At 39.5% G+C, this 16720-nt stretch overlaps 1 long non-coding RNA gene across 1 annotated transcript in view; it reads right to left on the bottom strand.

The window, feature by feature from the left end:
• LOC126183740 (uncharacterized) overlaps positions 1–15875 on the bottom strand; it is a 258083-nt gene extending 242208 nt beyond the window's left edge. The window contains exon 1 of the long non-coding RNA XR_007536800.1: positions 15783–15875. This is a non-coding gene — a long non-coding RNA (uncharacterized LOC126183740). The remainder of the gene's footprint in view (positions 1–15782) is intronic.
• Between the last annotated feature and the right edge of the window lie 845 nt (positions 15876–16720).

Below are 16720 nucleotides of genomic sequence, written 5' to 3'. Positions count from 1 at the left end.
CTCATCATATGCTCAATGCTTCTTGTATTTTAGTAATTGCACACCCATAATACCTCTGCAGTCTATCAATTGCTTCATCTGTCACCCTTCCTCTTCCTCCAAGAGTCTTACCATCACCAAGCTTCTGCGATCCTAATGTCTGCTTTAGTTTGCACAAGCGAGCCCCCAGGTGCTTCTGCACATGTCCCATACACACTAGTGTTTTAAAGTGAATTTCATTGACATAAGGTTTGAGTTCCTCTACGGCTTTATATCCCTTAGAATCACCATCTCCTAGATAGTTAGTGTATTGTACATTATACCATTCCTGTGATCTGGAAAAAAATTGCTTTCACTTCCTCTACTTCCATCTTTCCACTCGTGCCATGAAAATTTGCTTCACAACTTTCACTATGTTCATCCTTGGTATTGCCCTTACATCTACAATGTTTTGAGAGAATAGCAACATCAATTATTTTGCAACTATCTCCACTGGTAGTTGTCAAAACTCCATTTAGAGAATTATGATCTCTATGTTGCCATGATCCATCTAAACCAACAATTAAATTTCTACAATTCCCATTATCTGTCACAGCTTCTTCAACTGCTTTCTTCATTGTTGCTTGAGCAATATCTTCAGCAGAAGATCCCACCAATTCATTATAAAATCCAAGCTTGGTTGGTGATTTTGGCAAGTTCATAGTTCCACATAACATTGTGCCTGCAACACTACCTTTGCCAGTGCAACGCAAGCCGTACACTAGCCTAACATTTATATCATACACCTTCTTTCCACTATTACCACTATGAGGAATATTGTTAGAATTAGAAAATGAAACTTCTGCAGCACATTTTTTACACTTCAATAACATTTTACATGCCAAACCAATGTGTGAAGGTATAATACATTATGTTCCAAAATATTAGAGAGCAAGGAAATGTTAATTATTTCAGTTACATCATTACTGTCACTTTCATAGTTTTAAATTTTTCTTTGCTGTCACAAAGTTTCTTGCTGGAAGAAGTTCTATCACATTCATTTGGAGTAGTTGGTGAAGCAGTCTGAGCAGCATTTCCCTTTGAAACAACAAAAGATTTCTTATTCCACTCATTGTGCCTTTTCTTAAACATTCAATTCCTGAAACAAGGCATATTGATATCCACAAACCAAATACGTAAAACAGGTAGGATCAAAATTCATCAAATATGCAAAATTGAACAGCTAAACAACACAAAGCAAACTCCACAAGTCAACACACATGATATAGCGTTTATGTTTACCAATATGAACAGTCACTTGTCACAGAGATAAAGCCATACAACGTTGGAAAACAAAACACTGTCTAATTCCGCAAGGATATCCTGCTTGCAGCCAGTGAGCAGCGCTGTCATAGGTGACACACCAAGTCGTTACAACCATTTATGCAGCACATCAACTTTGCACTGATAAAAAACTCACTTAGAAGGGTGAAACTTGATTTGTTTTATTCAGAAAACTCAAAATAATTTTATAATGAAAAAAAAACAAAAAAATTAATTTTGTCATTTTCATTGTTCTAGCTCCCCTTAAAAGGACAATGGAGTGGAGTGGTTTCACAGCAGAAGCTGGGATGGATGTCAATTTGATGACGTACCTGGCTGGACAGCCAGTATTTATATCAGTTGGTTATAATGAAACTTTCCCTATTTAACACAATACAACATGGAAACTAATTACCAAATGAGTACCAAACTTGGTAGCATTAATGTCAAGAACATGGAAAGAGAAATAATGCAGAATCTATTCAGTTTAAACAGTTTTAATGTGCTGCTACAGTACATCATACCATTACATACTGGTACCATTACTGCTACAAAAGGAACTCAATATGGCACCCATCAGTGTCCAGAAGAGTCTGAAAGCACAGGATTGCATTCAGCACAGCAGAACTAAGCATGTCCATAGGTATTCTGGCTACCTCTCTTCAAAGGCTGTGCTTAAGATCAGCATGTGTGTATTTGAGAGTTGTAGCGTTGTGTTTTAGTACCTGAATAGTGTAAATTCACTTAGTCATCAGTCATCTGTTTTTGTTTTGAATGGCCAGTGTTGGCTGGTCACAGCCAGTCAGCTCCCTGCCACCGTTGGATAAGCAGAAGCCAGCAGTAAGTTGCACTCTTGTTTTTGGGTACTTGCATAGTTCAATTCACAGATTTTGGGCATATTATAGTATTTGAGAGTTATAGCATTGTGTTTTCGTACCCGTATAGTGTAAATTCATGTAGTCATTAGTCATCCGTTTGTTTGAATGGCTTGTGAGATAAAAGGGAGGAAAAAAAATTGTTGGGGATGGATAGGGACCGCACCTGTTGTGTACGGATTCAGGGGGAATTTGCCACCATCCGTAAACAGCTGTAAGCTGTGTTTGCCATGGTCGACAGGCTCCACGTTGTTGCCCTGGGCTGCAGTGACACTGGGACACCCGAGGCGAGCACTTTGGCACCTCAAACCTGTAGCATCGCCTGGGATCTCTGGTGCCACTGCGCCCTCGGATTCGGATGTCCCTGCCGATCGACACTTGCCTAACGGTGATTGGCAAACTATGGCAGGGTTGCGAATCCCTGGGCAGAAGGCGAAAGTTGGTGCTGGTCGCAAGGCTGTACCATTATGCCTCCATAATAGGTTTGAGGTACTGCTGGAAGTACTTCTGAGCCAGCAAGGGCAGCCCCGCCTGTTGCGGAAGTGGCCGGTCTTCTTGATAGGTCCGGACAAGCACAGAGGATGGGACTGCTTGTCATTGGGAGCTCCAGTGTTAAGTGAGTGATGGAGCCCCTTAGGGATATGGCAGCTAAGGATGGGAAGAAAGCCAATGTGCACTCCGTGTACATACTGGGGGGAGTCATCCAGGATGTGGAAAGGGTCCTTCCGCATGCCAACTGCAGGTGGTGGCTCATGTTGGCACTAATGATGCATGTCACTATGGATCAGAAGAGATACTCTCTGGTTTCCGGTGGCTATATGAGTTGACGAACACTGTCAGTCTTGCTAGCGAGATGAAGGCAGGGCTCACCATCTGCAACATCATCGACAGGACCGACTGTGGACATTTAGTACAGAGCCGAATGAAGGGTCTGAATCAGATGCTCAGACAGTTCTGCAACCGTGTAGGCTGCAGAATCCTCGACTTGCGCCATAGGGTGGTGGGGTTTCATTTTCTGCTAAATAGGTCAGGTGTCCACTACACACAGGAGGCAGCTACATGGGTAGCAGGGACTGTGTGGCATGGACTGGGCAGTTTTTTGGGTTAGACAGTCTCTGGAAAGATTAAAAAAGTCTCCAGTCTCAGAGGGTACAGGACAAATAACTGTCAAGAATCAACCAAGCAACAGACGGTATAGTAGTTGTTTTAATTCTTTGTACCTGTTGACGTTGAGTTAACTGTGGCACCCAAGTGTGGCACCAGCTTCCTTATCCCATGGAACCTATGTGCCTATTGATTGTCCAGGGGGAGACATGTCTAGCACATCTTGTGTTGAATTAAGCCATGATTTATCTGTTGTGGACTGTGACACCCTCATTCAAGCTTTCATGGTACACCCTGGACACAGTGTAGCGAAATTCTTGCAGCATTACTGAAATTAAAATTCCCATCTGGCGGGCACTGAGCACCATACCTTGTTTGAATGGTGTCAGCTCATGGCGATGTTGGATGTTGCACAAATTACGTTATAACACCCCCCTGCTTCCTGGGATTTTCGAAATTACAAGTTGTCAATTGCGAATTTTGACCCGCGTCGGGATAAGGCATCCGAATCCGAAGTAAATAATGATTATTCCGCGGGAAACAGGAGACGTTATAACTTGATCGTTATTGAATGAATAATTTCATTCAATAACGATCGGTAAATGAAATAATGGAAATAATTTGGAAATAAATTTTGCCAGTGGAAATTTTGCCGAAAGAAATGATTAAGTTGTAAAAGCAGTTAAAAAAATCAGTCGCCAGCTCAACTGATGAGCGACAGTACTGTTAAGTACGTTAATAATTGTGTCAAAAATAAAGTTTACCTGTTTGTAGCGCAGCAGGTGTAACAGGAACTTTTACGTAAGTGCTGTGTCAGGCTCAGTAGTCATATAAAACAATGTCATAACAATCTTACTACACTTAAACATTAATTTTGATAATTATTTTGTTCATAATTTGTCAGCTAAGTGCAATGCTGACAACACAGATAATTATCTATCGAGACTTTGAATAATGGACCGTCATCTTGTCTTTAAAATTAGGTACTTTGCACAGTTTAATCTACTGATAATGAAATATATTGCCAATAATTGATTAACTATGTTTTGAATGATGATAATTCATTAATTGGGGAATTGTCAGGTGGAATAAGCTCTATAGTTTCACGAAATATTAAAAAATGGCTCTGAGCACTATGGTTAAAAAATGGTTCAAATGGCTCTGAGCACTATGGGACTTAACATCTGTGGTCATCAGTCCCCTAGAACTTAGAACTACTTAAACCTAACTAACCTAAGGACATCACACACATCCATGCCCGAGGCAGGATTCGAACCTGCGACCGTAGCAGCCGCGCGGTTCCGGACTGCGCGCCTAGAACCGCTAGACCACCGCGGCCGGCTGAGCACTATGGGACTTAACATCTGAGGTCATCAGTCTTCACGAAATATCCCTGAACTAACTTCAGCTGAATATGCATTAAAATAAATCTTAATAATTAAATTTATTACTTCAGTCTATTATTAAGTTACTACGGTTGGCGTAAGCTTATTAAGTGCAACAATTAACTATGATAACCAGTCTGAAATTTACTATTCACCGTCTATGCAAATAATTTGATAATTAACATATTTTCTCTTGATAATGACGTGACACATCGGTTCAATAAGGTAAGGATTGGAAGGAACCTACTTGGTGTTATTGTCGGGTGGAATGTAACTGCAACACTTCGATTATAAAGTGCTTGTTATTAATTGTTCAACTTCAGAGAAAAGCACAGTCACTGGCAAGCGTTCTACAATTTTATCCTACGAAAATTACGTAGATCTTACTTCCCTCATTGTCGGTGGATCGACGGAAGTCCACGGCAGCGACACAATGTGGCATCGGGCTTTTACTGTTGCGACCTGGGCCCACAGTGTGCTTCACATTTAAGTCCTCGTTTCTTCAGCACTATGCCCATTAATCCATAATAACTTGCCCGGCCATGCTTCCAGATATGCCGACCATTACTTTCCCGTCGTACTTAGATCGACACACTAGCCGTTAGATGTAAGCTAGGACTAGCAGCACTCGACTGTAGCATGGCGTTACTGCTACTACTACCCGCTGGCGCGCTCCCCCGCCCAGAGGCGCGACAAAACAATCTCTCTGACTTCAACGTTAACTAAATATGCCCTGACTTGCCAGTGTTAAATATTACATAATTTAAACATAGTATTTACATTACATATTTACACTAGACAATACATCGTATACAAACAGTTTCATGTGTTAAGCAAGCGAACGAAACAACCAGCCCTTGCGCGTTCAAAACACTTCAAAACATTACATAAATTTACAGTAGTTACTCACTCTTTCCGTAAAACTTAACCTATGACACATTTGACATTCAATACTTTTGTATACATAATTATTAAAAAAACATCCTTTACATTAATTATTTTCCTTGTACACTATTTTGTACACCATTCGAAATTTCTTTAGTACAGCAATTAGCTGCAAATTACAACAAACAATAGTAAATATTGTGGGTACAGTAATTTATCATCACTTCATATTAATTAAATGGCAAGACTGTACCATAACCAGATAAAAAACCCTATTAATTAGCTCACACAGCATGTACCATCTGCGTCCATACCTATACTGGCACTAAGCAAAAACACATATTAATTAGCTCACACAGCCTGAGCATATCTGTGTCCGTTTTAACCAATTATCACGTAAACAACAAAAGAATATACTAGCTAATTCACACAGCCTGTGCATAACTGTGTCCATTCATCAACAATAAAAATTAGCACTACACCAAAGAACACTCACACAGCCTGAACATAACTGTGTCCACCTGAAATTAACCAGAATTGCAACACACATATTTGCTCTTGTTTAATTTGCACACCCATTTGTGCTAGTTGGTGTTGTATGCCCACAACTTTTCTCAATCTCCGTTAGCAACGAAAATGACATTGCTAGTGCACTCCTTTTGTTACAGAACTTTCATCTTTTGGGTGCCCGCATGTTATCCACGTCCAGTAGGCACGTCTTTCACCACTTTCATTTCCTGCACTTTAATTAGTGTCCACTTTAATGTATATATCCACCTGTAACTTAAATAAACAGTCTTAGTCCATTTGCATTTACTGCCAATACACAGTGTACACTCTTAATATTAATGACATTAGACGTCATTTTTAATTTTACTTTACAAATCACAAAATATATCCTATAGCTAGTAAATAAAACCTAATTACCTTGTTCATTACTATACTCTACATTAGTGTCCGTTATATACGCACATACTTTTCATACCACATCAATAACTTCAGCCATTCTTAATAAAACAGTGTATGAATACATTAACGCAAAAAATTTAATCATTTCTGCTCTGATAGAGCTTCAAGTCTATTATGTTCCTCACTCCTAACCTTTTGCCTGACTGTGGGTACACTAGGTACAAGGCGTTAGGATGGGGAATACTTTCAATTCTAACGGCCCATTATAACCAAATTTAAACTTCGCTATTTCATTGTCGATTTCACTCGATTTTTCGTGATTTTTCACTAGGACTTTGTCTCCTACTTTAAACTTTGCTGCCTTCAGATTCTCATTGTGCCTCTTAATCCAAGTCTCAGCACGTTTCTTCATCTTCTCTCTCACCATTTCTTTCTTCTGAATAATGTCTACATCTTGTCTGGGTGGAAAATCAATTATTTCCTCTACTATACTCTTGGATTTAACACCCAACATAATTTCCTCTGGTGTGAATCCTGTACTATCATGAGATAATGTATTCATAATCCTTTCAACATCTTCTACATACCTGCCCCAGGCTTTGTGGTTGTTGTGGCAGTATCTTCGAAAGTATCGTCCTACTTCTCGCATATACCGCTCCGAAGGGTTATTGGAGGGGTGATATGCCGATATGTGAATAAACTCTATTCCTCTTTCTCTCATCCCCTCATTCCAAATTTTGGGAATAATTTGCGGGCCGTTATCGGACAATATCACCTTCGGTACACCTATCTTCACGAAATAATCTTCACTGAATTTACGCAAAGTATATAGCTTTTGAAAACGTGTCTAACACGACCAAAATGTATGCAAAATTACCAGATGTCTTCGTTAAAGGACCGTAAATGTGCGTTGCTAGAATTTCCAAATTATCCTTCGGTTGAATACTTTGCATAGGGTTGCGACTGGCTGCATGCGTTACTTTTACCTTCTGACATCGGTTACAAGTACGGATTCTGTCAGCCACTTTCCTACTCATATTATCGAAGCTAATGGACCCTGATATTTTGTCAACACATTTCTTTGTCCCGCAATGACCAAACGCTAAGTGGAAATAGTCAATTACTTCGCACACATATTTACTTGGCCATCTGACACGCCACTCCTCAATTTCTGTATTCTTTCGTGAATATAAAATACCCTCATATATTTTATTATATTTCCTAAACTTCTCACCTTTCTCATCTTTTGCGTCGTAACCTGTTTTTACCATTTTCAGACACTCGTCTTTATTCTGATAATGTCGCATAATTTTACATAGATTCTCCACCTTCTTTTTCCCTTCCACATCTTTGAAATACATAACTTTAAACACATCTTCCGTACTATTATTATCTATTACTCCTCCTGCATCACACGGTAACCTTGGCAATGCGTCAGCTACGCAATTGTCTACTCCCTTCACATGACAAATTTCGACATCAAATTGTTGGATGTACAACGCCCATCTTTTCAACCAGTCGTGTAATAAACGACACGTTTTTAGAAACGTCAAAGCTTTATGGTCAGTGTGCACAATCACTTTGCGCCCCCCCCCCCCCCCCCCATAAAATAACCTTTAAATTGTTTAAATCCCCAAACAATAGCTACCGACTCTTTCTCTGAAACGGTATAATTTCTTTCGTATTTAGTCAAGGTTCTGCTCACAAAAGCAATGGACCGACACTCCTCGGTATCGCCTTCTCCTACTTCTTGGAAATGTTCACCGCAATTCCATAATCACACGAGTCTGTCCCCATGTGAAATGGCATTGCTAAATCCGGGTGATACAGTACTGTTTCCTTCACAAGCTCATCTTTCAATCTCTCAAAAGCTCTTTGACACTTCTCGTTCCAAACAAAGGCACTGTTTTTCTTTAACAAGTCGCACAAATCGGGATTATTGAACGCTTGCCCTTCAACATATTTACGATAAAAATTGCAAAGACCCAGGAAAGCTTGTAATTGTTTTTTGGTTCTCGGCGGCGGACAATTTCTTATCGCCTCCAATTTTTTCGGATCTTTGGTTATTCCTGAAGTTGTTATAATGTGGCCTAAAAATTCAATTTCCTTCTTCACAAACTCGCACTTCTTTAATTTCAACGTCATCCCTCCGTGTCTTAAAGCTCGAAATACTTCATTCAAAAGCTCGCAATGTTCCTCCCATGATGACGTCGCTATTAGCAGGTCGTCAACATAGATTGTAATCCGGGAACTCAGTTCTTTTCCCAGTACACTGTCGAGGGCGTCCTCGTTTCTTCAGCACTATGCCCATTAATCCTTAATAACTTGCCCGGCCATGCTTCCAGATATGCCGACCATTACTTTCCCGTCATACTTAGATCGACACACTAGCCGTTAGATGTAACACAGCTAGGACTAGCAGCACTCGACTGTAGCACGGCGTTACTGCTACTACTACTCGCTGGCGCGCTCCCGCGCCCAGAGGCGCGACAAAACAATCTCTCTGACTTCAACGTCAACTAAATATGCCCTGACCTGCCAGTGTTAAATATTACATAATTTAAACATAGTATTTACAATACATATTTACACTAGACAGTACATCGTATACAAACAGTTTCATGTGTTAAGTAAGTGAAAAAATTCATAGCAAGGACTGCATTGTAGGGTCACAACCTGGACAACCACTTCTCAGAAGGTCTCTTATACAACTGCATCTGGTGCAGGGAGCATGTGATGTACATACAATACACCTGTGCTGTCTGTGCCACACTATCCCATGACATTTACTTAGTCAGTGTAGGTAGTTTTGTGCACTGTGAACATTAGTTTGTTTCCTTCACATCACTTCCTTGCTTACTCCATCAAACTGCAGGCTTTATTCTCAAGAACCACTCTGGTGTTCATAGAAACTGCTACTAGAAGATTGTCAACACAGTCCGCAGTGCCATCTGCCTCAATGTGTCCCTGTCCATAAAACTGAGGAGAGGCTCTGTCATGAGATCCTAGAAGACACATCTACTGATGGACCTCTGTGAGCATCCCTTTGTGATACTTTTAATCACTTCCTGGTTTCCTTTGGGCCACTCCACTGCTCACCACTTGTAGTAATCAAAAAAGCTGCTATGGAGTGAAGCAGGTACCTGTACCTCTCTCTGTCACATGAACAGCACAGGCTCCCAAAAATTATCAAAGGCACATGCAATGTTGATCATAATTTCCATTGCATATTTGTCTATTATGTCGAGTGCCTCATGTCTATCAATCTATCCTGTCTGAAACCAAATTGACACTGGCTACGTCCAGGAAGCTTCCTGTGTGCTTGGAGTTGGTCACATAGATGTTCCTGGACCTTGACAAGGATATTTACAAGGCTAGTAGGCCCATAGGATTTAAATTCTGAGAGGTTCTGGTCTCTGTTATTTTTTTTTTTAGTAATACTGATATTTGGTCCTCCATCATTCAGATACTAGCTCCCTCACCCCGTCACCCATCACAACATTTAATTTAGTTTAAATGTTAAGGAAGTGGATACTTTCAGGCCTATGTGTTTTCCCTTCTTTAACTTGATCAGAACCACTGCAATATACTCTTGCTCTTGCACATAAAGGCAAGTGACTGTATCAGTGTGGTAATCAGATCTAGTGTGGCCCTTATTGTGTTCATTCTTGTTTATCTGTAACTGGGTCATCATCAGAGAGAAGTTCGCGCAGCAGATATTTCGCTGTATCCCACCATCCCCTTGAGGAACTAATGTCACTTATCCATAGCGTAGCCATTACCATAGGTGTTTTGACAAGCTCAGCCACGAGTTTGTAGTGTCTGTCTCAGATATCTATTTGAAATGGAATGTGCAAATAATTTTCCTAGGATTCTCTTCTTGTTTGGACAGTAGTGTTTTGTTGTGGTCTTTAATTATTCATTACTGTTCTAGCCTATGTGTTCTATCCACCACCAGAATGGCACATTGGTACACTGTCCTAGCAGTTCTCATTTACCTTGTTAGTTTTGTTAGCTGTGGAGTCCATGTGGTAGTCCTCTCATTTTGCTGTTTTATTGGTGGAATCAGCTTCCCCTGCACCACCAGTAATTCTTGCATAAGGATATTAATTTTGTAGTCCACACTACCTTCTGATGTAAACTGACACATTTGGAGCTGGTCATCCTTTTTCAGCTTCCACATTAGTGTCTTACCTCTTTGACACAATGTACATAGTGGCTCTGCCTTAATTTAGATGTACATACCATACAAATGTCCACGTAATGGCTCTTTCCTCGCGCACAATTGCTGACACATGGAAATAAAAGCACATGCACAAAAATTAGTTGAAATAAGCCCTTGTAACGCCAACCAATTGCTGATCTCATGCAACCCTTCCAAACAGTTGAATTGATGATGCTTTACACTCCTGCCCTGATTTCATAGGCTCGTGCTTGACCAGATCTGTTTACAAACATACGGATCATTATTTTCTTCTAGTATACCTTTTACCAATCTCCCATAATCTTCATTGTGATCACAATGCCAGAATACTGATCTTGCATTTAGATTTGACATTATTAGTTAATTGTGCCTCCTATCATTGCCAGCAACTCTACCAATATCCTCTAGATAATTTTGTACTTCGTGTTAGAACTGAGCATATATCAATGACAGTGTCAACATACCATTACCCCCTACTACTTCAAATATGACTGTGTGTTTAGGTCAAAGATTGCAAACCTTCAGGATAGTCCAATTCAGATTGCTTACTACAACTACTGTGAAGGCTTTAGGCTATCCTGTGATGACCCTAGCACATAGACTTCAATTGTCTAGCATGTATGTGAAGTTCTTAGAGGCATACTGAGTCCACTCTCAGTCTCTCCTACAGTCTTTTGATATCTGCATCTGTCATTGTGTTGCTCATTAAGTTTAAATGCAACAGTTTCTTGCTAATGGTTCCTCATAAATACATAACATTATGGGGTGGTCTAAGAGGGTTTGAAGTACACACTTTCAAGGGCTCTATCTAGATCTCTGTTGTTGATACCCTGACCCTAAAGGTACGTCCACATGATGGCCCTTTCCTCGGACCCAATTGCTGGCACACAGGAAGAAATGTGCATGCACAAAAATTGGTTGAAATAATTCATGTACACATGTGTTCTTGTGTCCACACACAGCCTCACTGCTCAAGCAGTCTGCTATGTATCCCCTCCTTTGCTTGACAATTTGTGCTGCATTTATCATGATGAAAGGTGACAGATAAAGAAAACACTAAGGTGAATATGGGCGAAAAATATTTAAATGATAAAAGATATACAAAGTGACTGCAATGTTTTGTTTGATTTCAGGAGATCACAACCAGATTTTATATTTTCTGCTTGGGCAACTACAGTGATAAAGGATGGCAATAATATATTGTCAGCTGGTAGCTGGAAACTTATATAAAAACTTATATATCAGTTTGAGCTGCTTATTTCACATTTTGAAACAAACCATGTCAGTGATTATTCTGGAAACTGAGAAATACTGACAGGACATTCTCAGTCATTATGTGAAATGTAATTGACTTTCAATACATCATTTGAATTTTATTTTATAAAAGTTGTTACACAACTTCAGCCAAAAAATATTATATCTAGATTAACACCCTCGGTCTAACAAATTTCAGAATGTCATAGACCACAGCATCCACTAGAATGGAGTTAGTGTTTCCCAGTTTTGTATTATCTGCATCATCAGTCTCTTTAATTTCAGTGTCTGGTAGTTTATAGGAGCTCCACATATCCCATAATTTTTCTTCAGATATCAGGCTCCTCAATTCCTGTGGTATTAAGTTGCATTCTATGAATATTTGCTCGCAGTTTTCATATGCACTTTTCATAAATTTTTAAACTACTACTTCTTTTTCTTCTTCCTCTTCCATTTTCTTACTTTGACAATTATTATTTACAGCAATATGATCAGAGACTTTTTATCTAATACTTGATACTCAGGACATTACATGTCAAATTTTTATTCTAACACTCTTTTTGTCTTTAATCATCTATAAATTTCAGTGTATTTTCTTTCGAGTCAGCAGACATAATTGCAGATAAATTACCTTAAAGCATAACCACATCACTTTGCACAATGAAACAAGCATGGGTCCTAGCTGCCAGCCATCTGGTAAACAATGCTAAGATGTGCACTCTTCAGTTCAAAGAAATTGCACGCGCACAAATATGCATGCATGCACATGATGTTGGAAATGTAAGCACATGCACAAAACTGAACAAAAAAGGGACATCAGTGTCATGTGGATACTCCACCAAGGACACCAAATTGAAGAATGAATAGTACAAAATACATAATAATCTGAAAGAGAGTACAACTCAGGAATTTAGAAAGAAATACAGATCACCCTCTAGAAGGAAGCGTGTGTGGTGAAGAGCTACTGCATGGAAACAACAAAAGGAACACTGCACTTACATCTTCAACAGAAGAAATTCAGTCAAAATTTTTTGAAGTTATGGATCATATAAATGATATTACCATGCAGGGTGCAATTTATTATTTTGTTGCATGTACATCAAAACACAAGTTTTTTGAGTGGGCATTGTCAGAGTCAAGGATTATAAATAAAGTTCAAACTATAGAAGAGGAACTATCTACTTATGAATGCATGGCTACATGCAATCATAAGAACAATTTTATGGGTAATTATGTTCATGATTATGATGACATTGTAAGTTCAGAATGGACTAATCAATTACAGTGCACACCCAATAACTTTAGTGATCACTTAATACATAAGCCATCTGTAAATGAAAATAAATCCATAGCAGACCCATCTAAAAAAGAAGTTAAAAACAAATATGATACAACTAGGTGTAAGGATAATGTTAAGCCAGTAAAATTTGATTCAGGAGGTTACTTACAGACAAGTGTGGAGGAGGTGAGAGTACAGGATATAACTACATGTACAGTGACCTCAGCTACACCTGAGTTATATCAATTCCAGTCCAAATCAAGTGTAAGTAAAGGTACACAAGTTGAAATGCCCCTTTCTTACCCCATGATAGATTACAACAAACTAGAGGAAAATCTACAGTTAATTAGGACGGAGAACAAAGAGAACCTATAGATAGCACAGAGACTGCTTATTAGGCTAACCCATCCACAGGGTGATAAAATCAGTTACCCAACAACAGAACAGACAGATAGGATACTTTTGTGATCGAAAATATACCTACTGATGTGAAAGTAGTAGAAGAATTGCTAAAAAAGGTGTGTATACATCATTCTGAGAAGTTAAATTCAGAGAAAATTTACAAAGATTTGGTTCATGTTCATGGTAGAATTTACTTCGACCATAACAAATCCTCACCCAATGACTACATCTTTACTAGATGTTTACTATGAGAGTAATGCAGCTGAATGCTGGCAGGAGGGCAGCTGAACAAGATGTGGATGTCATCTGTCTCCATGAACCATACTCCAGGGCTGGATAGCTCATACACATTCCACCTGGAACAATCATGGTGACTGTTGACTTGACTCTGATGGCAGCTATTATTTTACTAAATAGAAATATCACTGTAACAAAAGTAAGCCAATATAGTAATAAGTACTTAGTCACTTGGGGGTTTACAAAATGGGTCATATCCTCACTTTATGCCCAATATTCAGATGGCATTTATCCATATACACAACTGATTGCAAATGTGGCACAATATTTGATACACAAAAACTTACTCATTTGTGCAGACATAAACTCTAGATCAGTGTTATGGCACTCAAACGAAACAAATGAAAGAGGTGTGATAGTCAATGATACAATATATGAAAACAACCTGCATATTCTAAACATGGAAGGACAACCACTGATTTGCTGTACATATACTGGACATCACAGTAATATAGATACATATGTAGTAAACAATAACACACTGAGATTTGCAATAGATTGGACAGTTCATGAAGGTTACACCCAAAGTGATCACAATGTGATCATGATTAACATCCAAACTTGTAATGTTGAAGAGACAACAACATATAATAGATTTCTCTTGAATAAAGCAGACTGGGATAGTCTGTGACAGATAATCTTGAACTACCTGCTATCAGACATTACTAGTAGTGTACACTATAAAATACATAAACTGAAAGAGTTAATACAAAATGCACAATTAAGGTCAATACCACGCATATACAAAACTTCAAAACAATGAATGAAAATGCAATGGACTCGTGAACTTGCAGAACTACAGAAAAGAACATGACAAACACGTAAATATTATCAGCAAGCAAACAATGCTAGGGAAAGACTGGTTAGATTGCAAATATTCAATGAAATTAAAGAATGATATAGAACTACTATACTCGAGACCAAAAAACCGCAATGGGATGCCTATGTATAGTGACAGTTACAAGGCAATACGTGGGGATCCCCTTATAATATTTTGACAGAAAGGGTCAAAACCCTGTTGGTTTTGGCTACCCTGACACAAGGCTGAAGGGGTACTGCAGAATTCTTGCTGCAGAAATTCCTTCCCGACAATGACATAAATACCAACCTAGAGATACGTACTGACATTTGAACTGAAATGGAACAAGAATATGAAACTGGAAGGGTAGTTGATCCATTTACATATGAGGAGGAGGCAGGACTAAAGAAAGGGGCATTTAAACAACTCATCAGTCTACTAGCATATCACATCAGCTTGTATCCTTTCTGACTCTTAGTGCTAACCACGGTGCACTTGTCAAAGATCAATACAAATATTACATTTTAATCTCTTTCCACAGGTCACTAATAATTGTTCAGATGTATGATAATTATGAAAATATATCAGTAGTTTTCATATGATATCACCAGTTCTTCATAATGATCAATAACTATGAAAATATAATTTAGTCTTTCTGTTCTGATTTGACTAGCTGTCTTGAAACACTTCAGTATTTGCTCTTCTTTGAAAGTCACTTTCCAGATTTTATGTATTCATTGTCACAAAAATCCAAATATGATGCTAGTGCCACTTTTTATATGCATTAAGTGTGTTTTAAAATTTGGATTTGAGATAGATACAATTTGCATATTTAATAATTGGTTTATAACTAGGGTCACAGTACATTTGGGATTAGCTAGGACGGTTCTTTTTTTAGTGCTGTCTGGGGTAATGTCTAGGGTTGCAAAAATGTTTTGGTTTAAGAATTTTGTGACTGGCAATGATTTTTTTAGTTTTAGACCTATATGTTCGACATCATGTGAGTTGGTGAGCTTCACAATGAAAGATCAGGAAGAACATTTATGTAATTGTAAATCTCTAGTTACCATGCCATGTAACTGTGCCATAAACAGCGGAGTCTATAAACCTCTATTTGATAGTTTTAAGCTGTACTAATGGTTTCTTTGTATCTGTAATCAGTAACAGTAGATATAAGAATGAGTGTTGTGGGCCTTGATTGATTGATTGATTTATTGAGCACCCATTTTATCATGTACAATGATATGGGATTTGTCATATGTTACATACAGAAAAAATATGAATAACAACATATTATGTAAAAAATATCAGTGAACAATCTGAATTAAATACACTCCTGGAAATGGAAAAAAGAACACATTGACACCGGTGTGTCAGACCCACCATACTTGCTCCGGACACTGCGAGAGGGCTGTACAAGCAATGATCACACGCACGGCACAGCGGACACACCAGGAACCGCGGTGTTGGCCGTCGAATGGTGCTAGCTGCGCAGCATTTGTGCACCGCCGCCGTCAGTGTCAGCCAGTTTGCCGTGGCATACGGAGCTCCATCGCAGTCTTTAACACTGGTAGCATGCCGCGACAGCGTGGACGTGAACCGTATGTGCAGTTGACGGACTTTGAGCGAGGGCGTATAGTGGGCATGCGGGAGGCCGGGTGGACGTACCGCCGAATTGCTCAACATGTGGGGCGTGAGGTCTCCACAGTACATCGATGTTGTCGCCAGTGGTCGGCGGAAGGTGCACGTGCCCGTCGACCTGGGACCGGACCGCTGCGACGCACGGATGCACGCCAAGACCGTAGGATCCTACGCAGTGCTGTAGGGGACCGCACCGCCACTTCCCAGCAAATTAGGGACACTGTTGCTCCTGGGGTATCGGCGAGGACAATTCACAACCGTCTCCATGAAGCTGGGCTACGGTCCCGCACACCGTTAGGCCGTCTTCCGCTCACGCCCCAACATCGTGCAGCCCACCTCCAGTGGTGTCGCGACAGGCGTGAATGGAGGGACGAATGGAGACGTGTCGTCTTCAGTGATGAGAGT

The sequence above is a fragment of the Schistocerca cancellata genome, chromosome 4 (assembly GCF_023864275.1).
Source record: "Schistocerca cancellata isolate TAMUIC-IGC-003103 chromosome 4, iqSchCanc2.1, whole genome shotgun sequence".
NCBI lineage: Eukaryota > Metazoa > Arthropoda > Insecta > Orthoptera > Acrididae > Schistocerca > Schistocerca cancellata.
Note: the sequence above shows the minus strand (reverse complement) of the source record. Positions and strands in the feature narration are given on the sequence as shown.